General features: G+C 41.7%; 1 pseudogene; it reads right to left on the reverse strand.

Moving 5' to 3' along the window:
* LOC106492789 (piezo-type mechanosensitive ion channel component 2-like) overlaps positions 1-5,334 on the reverse strand; it is a 32,374-nt pseudogene extending 27,040 nt beyond the window's left edge.
* Positions 5,335-6,000: the final 666 nt, after the last annotated feature.

The following is a 6,000-nucleotide window of genomic DNA, read 5'->3' on the forward strand; positions in this document are numbered from 1 at the left end:
AAATGGCCTGCCCTCAGAGGTTGAGAACGTACAAGCCGTACTGCAGGCATATTTCATGAATGCCTTAGCCAGCTCATTTCTTTTGTCCCTCTTACCATTCCTAACATGAGGGTGGATATTGCAGTCTGAGGGAGAGTATGATACAGTAAAAGAATAAAAATACATTTTTCATTCTCTGAAGACCTGCACTCCAACTTGCCTAAAAAGGGGGTGAGAAATCAAGGAATTATTACCTTCACACCAAGATGCGTGCATGGCAAGGAGTATGGTTTTAAATCAAAACCAATGAGAACCAGTTGTGGGATTGCAGGGAAGAGTTCCTCTACGGAGATGTTCAGCCCTACAAAGAAGCTGAGGACAAGCAGGATGTTCCCATAAACAGCAAGGAATGGAGAACTATGCAAGGCATAATGTCTCTGGTCACGAACCATCCAAACGATGCAGGACAAAATCAGCAGAGCAAAAGTCAAACAGCTGTTATGAGTGATGCTCCAAACCTGCAAGACAACACAAACACCCAGTGGAAGAAATGCTGCTGTTTAAATTTTGGTAGCACTCAAAATCAGACATATCAGAAAAGTTATGCACTACGTTATCCCCTTTGATTCCCTATGAGAAGCAAAATTAGGGTTTTATCAGCTCCAAAGTGAAAACCTTGTGTGTCTGTACTAAACAACGGGGCTTGCAAAAGTGTGATGTGGCACCTCGGGAAGGAAGGAAGCGGAATAGTCTCTTAGGCAACGAGTGGCCAGCACCTTTTCAGACCTCAGTTTCTCAGTCCCTCTGGCCATGGTCTTCTGGGCACTTACAGAGCTTGCATACTTCAGTAGGAAGCGGATGTGACACTGGAATGTGTCTTAAGGTTACCTGCAAACTTTGTATAAATTTTGCAAAGCCAGGGTGTTAAAAAATCAGTTTAGATAGATAGGTTTAATTGACCAAATGAGCATGTTTTATTTGTATGCTCTTAATCATCATAAAGTTCTTGCACGCTGACAGCAGAGTGGAGTTTTATTTTTAGAGCTTGTTCTGATACTGAAACTTCCTCTTTCAATCATTTATTGCTTAGCAATAGTCAAAAAATGAACATATATGGCACCTGCCATTAAACCACATGGATACTTCCCTTCCTGCTGGGGGGGGGGAGGGGGGGGGCGGGGCGGGAGAAAAACTTAAGAAAGAACAGTTTGTTTGCTCATATTGGTAATACTAAGGGAAGTAAGTCCCTTTTATAGCATTTATATGGCTGATCAGGACTGACCCACAAATGTATTAGTCCTTTTGAAATTTCAGTGCCATATATGCAACGTTCAGCTGGAGAGTACAGACCAGGAAGCTTTGCTATAAAAGAAGAAGAATCCTGTTTCTTTACAAGAGTTTTACAGTCTAGGAAATTTATTTTCCTTTCTTTTCCACTCCAAATGATGAAGAGGCCCAGCTCTATGCCAAGCTCCCTGATGAGGTTAATGAAATCTGGAAAACAATATGAATACATACAGTTGCAGCAGTCTTGCCAGCATGGCAGTCGGGGCACTGACATGGCTCTGACTCCGAACAAACTGCGCTGGTGCAGCCGGACAGCCGGTATCATTCCCATCACCCTTCGCGTTTGCAGGACACATGTTGTCCTCTGCAAGAAATATAAAGCTTATATCCATCAGTGAACATGGTTATGGTGCCTGCTGTGAGTGTCTCACCAGTGCCAGCAATCCTCATATGGTGAACTGAACTGTGTGACGTGGTGGCTCCCCATCCCAGGGACTTGGCTTGTTATCCCAGGCAACCTGTCTTCATGTCCCTGTGGGCCCCGAGGCTGTGAATTTACACAGCCACCTTCCTTTTTGTAAAAGGTGTCTGAACCTCCCCAAATACTACACGGGGAACCAGTGCAACCAGTGCATCAGTGCAACCAGTGTTGAAGGCCCATAGTGAAAGTCTTGTTTTACAAAAGCAAATAAGGCGCTCTTGTGTGGTGAGAAATACTTTGCATCAAATCCTGCTCATTGACATGGCTTGACTCTGCTCTCCCCCTGAATGCTGGATTTGGCAACTCCTTCGAAGTGATATTATTTGCCCAATAACCTGGCACTCCTACTGCCATAGGTGCAAGATGAACATGGTCTATCTTTGCAGTTCCTTTTTTTTTTTTTCCTAGAAAAGATATTCTGAAAAGAGCTATTTTAGTTTTATTTTTGGTACTGCACCCTTTGATGGCACTAAGTGGCAACAGTGCTTTGGGCTGTGTCGCACTTAGTCATGTAATTATCGCTCTAGGAGTATTTTACCCAATAAAGAAGGGCTGCGTCCTTCACAGATGTTGGCAGGAACTTTGCAGGAAATGCTGTGTTCACACTGTAAAAGGGGTATGTCCTGCCAGCTTCCACTTGAGAAATAACCTGCCTAAAAATAAAATACAAAAATATTGTAGGTGCAGCCTTGTCTTCTTACAGAGGTTGTCTAGTGCAGCAGTATAAGAACCTGGAACTGCTTTCTAATGACTCATAGTTCCTGCATGTTGACACAGCGATGGAGATGTTAGCTTTCTGAATATTGGATTTTTTAATAAGAAACTTAAATGGGGAGAGGGGCAAAGCAGGAAAGGAGAAACAATAGCTCTCAATTTCTCTGCATACATTTGTGTAGATAAGAGACAAAACTAATCCACCTTATTCTCTTCATTCTTGATCATCCATAGCATGTTATTCTCCTGCAGACTTCTGTTTCCTGCTGGTGGCAATGGGATTTCTGCCCTATGCTCCTGCATTAAGTATCACACCAGGATATCATATACCCAGCGTGCAACTACACACCATCCAGTGCTGATGTTACTAGCTGAGAGTAATAACAGAATATCAGCAAAACCTCTAAAATTTTTTTCCCAGTAACAGAGTCCATTTGTAAACCAAGCAGAGACATGTTTTTGAACACCCTGGACCTAAGACTGGAGAGATGGATCTGTACAGAATTTCCTGTTACTGATTCCTCATGTGGAGCAATTCTGTAGAAAGAAGAAGAAACTCCTTTCTTTCTGATTGTCTCTTTTATGTGACCGTATTTGCTACACCACTTGTTCTGCCTTTCACCCTCTGCCCTTTCACCCATTTGTTACCTTTGAATTTCATGTCCTCTGCTGTAGCAATGTGACCAAAGTATAATATAGTGCAAGCAGTATGATGGGATTTAAAAACACAGGCCAGGTTAATCCAGGATGAACCTGCAGTTTCCATGACTCTGTGATGCTTGTGTTGATGAGTGCCGTCATCCCAAAGAGCCTGGAGAAGTGGAAGAGAAACAGCAAAGGTGCTAAAAATCTTGTTTTCTAAAATAGTAGCAAAGAAATGCTAAGAGTTCAACCCATGAAAATCATCGCCCACCAGCTACTCTGCACGATCACCCACTTAGTAATTATTGTGAAATGAAGTTGGTACAAGCTGCCAGAATAGCGTTAGGGTCCTGACTCGTGATGGGTGGATGGAAACTGGGCCTCCTGCAGCAAAGCTTAGGCCCTTTGAAATCGGTGGAGAAACAGCCGCTGACCTCAGCAAGTCCAGGTTCTTCTGGAGCTGTTCTGCCACAGTGCTCCACATCGCCTTGGATAAGCTGTTAAACTTCGGCTTTGCAATATGTAAATTGGGAAGAATAAACAGGAGAGGGGTTGAGGTTTGAATAAAGTTTGTCAAGTGCTCTGAAATTCTCCACTAAAAATTGCAAAGAGGGTGCGAAAGGACATACGTGCTACACCTTAGAAAGCACATCGTCCCATAGAGCTTTCTTCAAGTATTTCTTCCAAATATTGACATTTCACTTCTATTTATATTGCCTTGGTGATAAGATAACATGTGAGTTTCAATCCATTCTGAAAGCAGTTTACTTTAAATATTTCCCTGCACAGCAGATGATGTCTTTACCTTGCACAGATGTCATCAGGAGGAATGAGGCTCTGGAAATATGGTAACTAGTACAGGTAAAGGGCAGAAAGGTGCCCTGCATTGAATGTAGCTATCATCACACACATGCTGCTGAAGTTGACCAAGGTAATGCTACGATGACAAGCCCAGCAGGAGCGCGAGCCCAAGAAGGTAAGAAAATAGACTGCAGATGTTGCAGAAGGCAAGATTATACGTAGGGGAAAAGCAGTCAATGAAATAGATTCTGTTCCACAGCAAGCAACACGCAGGCACTTGGATTACCCTCAACCAATGATGTAAAAATTGCAGACCAGGCACTCAGCAGAACAGCATCTCACTGACAGGTATTAACTCAAGGTAACAAGAATATAAGCAGATATTAACTTCTACCCCTTAGGTAACCTACAAAAATGAAAGGAAATTTTTGAAATCCTCACAGTTCTCTGGACAACAGATCTGCACTAAAGAAATATGCTTTTTCAATTGCACAGCAGCTGGATTATCTGAAACTCCCCATCAGACAGGTCGGGTGACTAGAACAGCTATTTCAAGAGCTATCTGTGAATTGAGAAAGAAATTCTGCCTTGTATGTACTACGAGTTTGCAACAATATTTGACGTGACAACAGTAACAGGGTCATAGCAAATAACAAACAAGAATAACAGGGCAGTTAAGATCTGTTTTGTTTTGTTTTGTTTTTTTTCTGGACTGAGGCCCAGGCCTTTGAGACCTCTTCTTTAAAGCCTTACCTCAAGTGTAACAGCAGAGTTCCTACCACTTTTGCAGCACTGGTCCAAACAGCCTCAAATAGGATTTTCAACCCTGCCAGGAAGACAGTGATCTTCTGCACGACATGGGGTTTTCTCTCCCTTGTTTCTCTTCCCAGATCATCCTCAGTTGAGCAGTCAGACTCCATTCCATTGCTATCTCCTCCTTCCACATCGGAGTCCTTTAAAAAGCGGGAGCCAAACATCAGCATGAAGAGTAAAATGAAAACCAAGCGATTTCATCAGCGCTCAAACTGTCTTTAATGCACTTTCTCACGAGGGGAAATGTGTTCCAGTCTGGATACAGTGATGTGCAGAACAGGACACAAGAATCTACTGAAAAGTAAGTCAAGGTACATCTAAGTCTCTAAACACTGTGTTGTATATTTACAGCTGGAGTGTGAGAAGCTTTTCTGGGAGATCACTTAGGCTATACAGTGAACCAGAGAAAGCAAAACTTCTCTGTGGACTGTTTATTTGGCTCCTGTATACGCTGCCAACAAATTTTACCCCAGCTGCCTGACTTTTTGATATTTGTCGGCATTTTAATTCAGGTAATGGAGTATTGCATGTACCTCTTCATCGTTCTCCTCCTCCTCCTCCTCCTCTTGTTCCTGGTCTTCAGAATAAGTCTGTGTTTTGGGAACAGGAGGCTTCATCAGTTTTTTACAAATTCTTGTAACTGTGATGCTACTAAGAAACATTCCAACATCAGGAATCAGTAGGAGGAAGATATTCCCAGCATCGACCTCGCTGAGCCTGCAGAGCAGGAAGCAGTGCTTTAAAAAACTACTGCTTCATTTTTTCCATATAACCTTTTGAAAAATTAAACTGAAATCTCTCTTCCTCCTACCACCCAGAAATGTAACTGTGCAGTAACAGAGAAAAAAAAGCACTAATGTGCTTTAAAATAAAGCAAATTACATCAGAATAACAGTAATCAATCATATGAGCTGGTATTATATTCAAACACTGAGTATAATTCTTAAGATGTGGCTTTAAAGATCAGATACATTGCAGAAGAAACAGAAACTTTGCACCTCTTAAGCTCCTGTGAAAGACTAGAGAAATTTAGTGCTTACCCTCAACCAATGATATAAAATACGGTTAAATATTAATTCATTTAGAGTGCTGAAGAAAGAATTGCTGATATTATTTTAAAATCATACACTGATTAAAAAAAAATCCAGAATGTCATTATATGCAGTGAGCTTAATGTTTGTCACTAAAATGATGAGGTCAGTCTTTTGTCTCAAAAAATCCATTTAGTCTGTATTTTTGGCTCAGATAGCTTTAGGATAAGTATTGTTAAAGAACAGACTAAC

This window comes from Apteryx mantelli, chromosome 18 (assembly GCF_036417845.1).
Source record: "Apteryx mantelli isolate bAptMan1 chromosome 18, bAptMan1.hap1, whole genome shotgun sequence".
Taxonomy (NCBI): Eukaryota; Metazoa; Chordata; class Aves; order Apterygiformes; family Apterygidae; genus Apteryx; species Apteryx mantelli.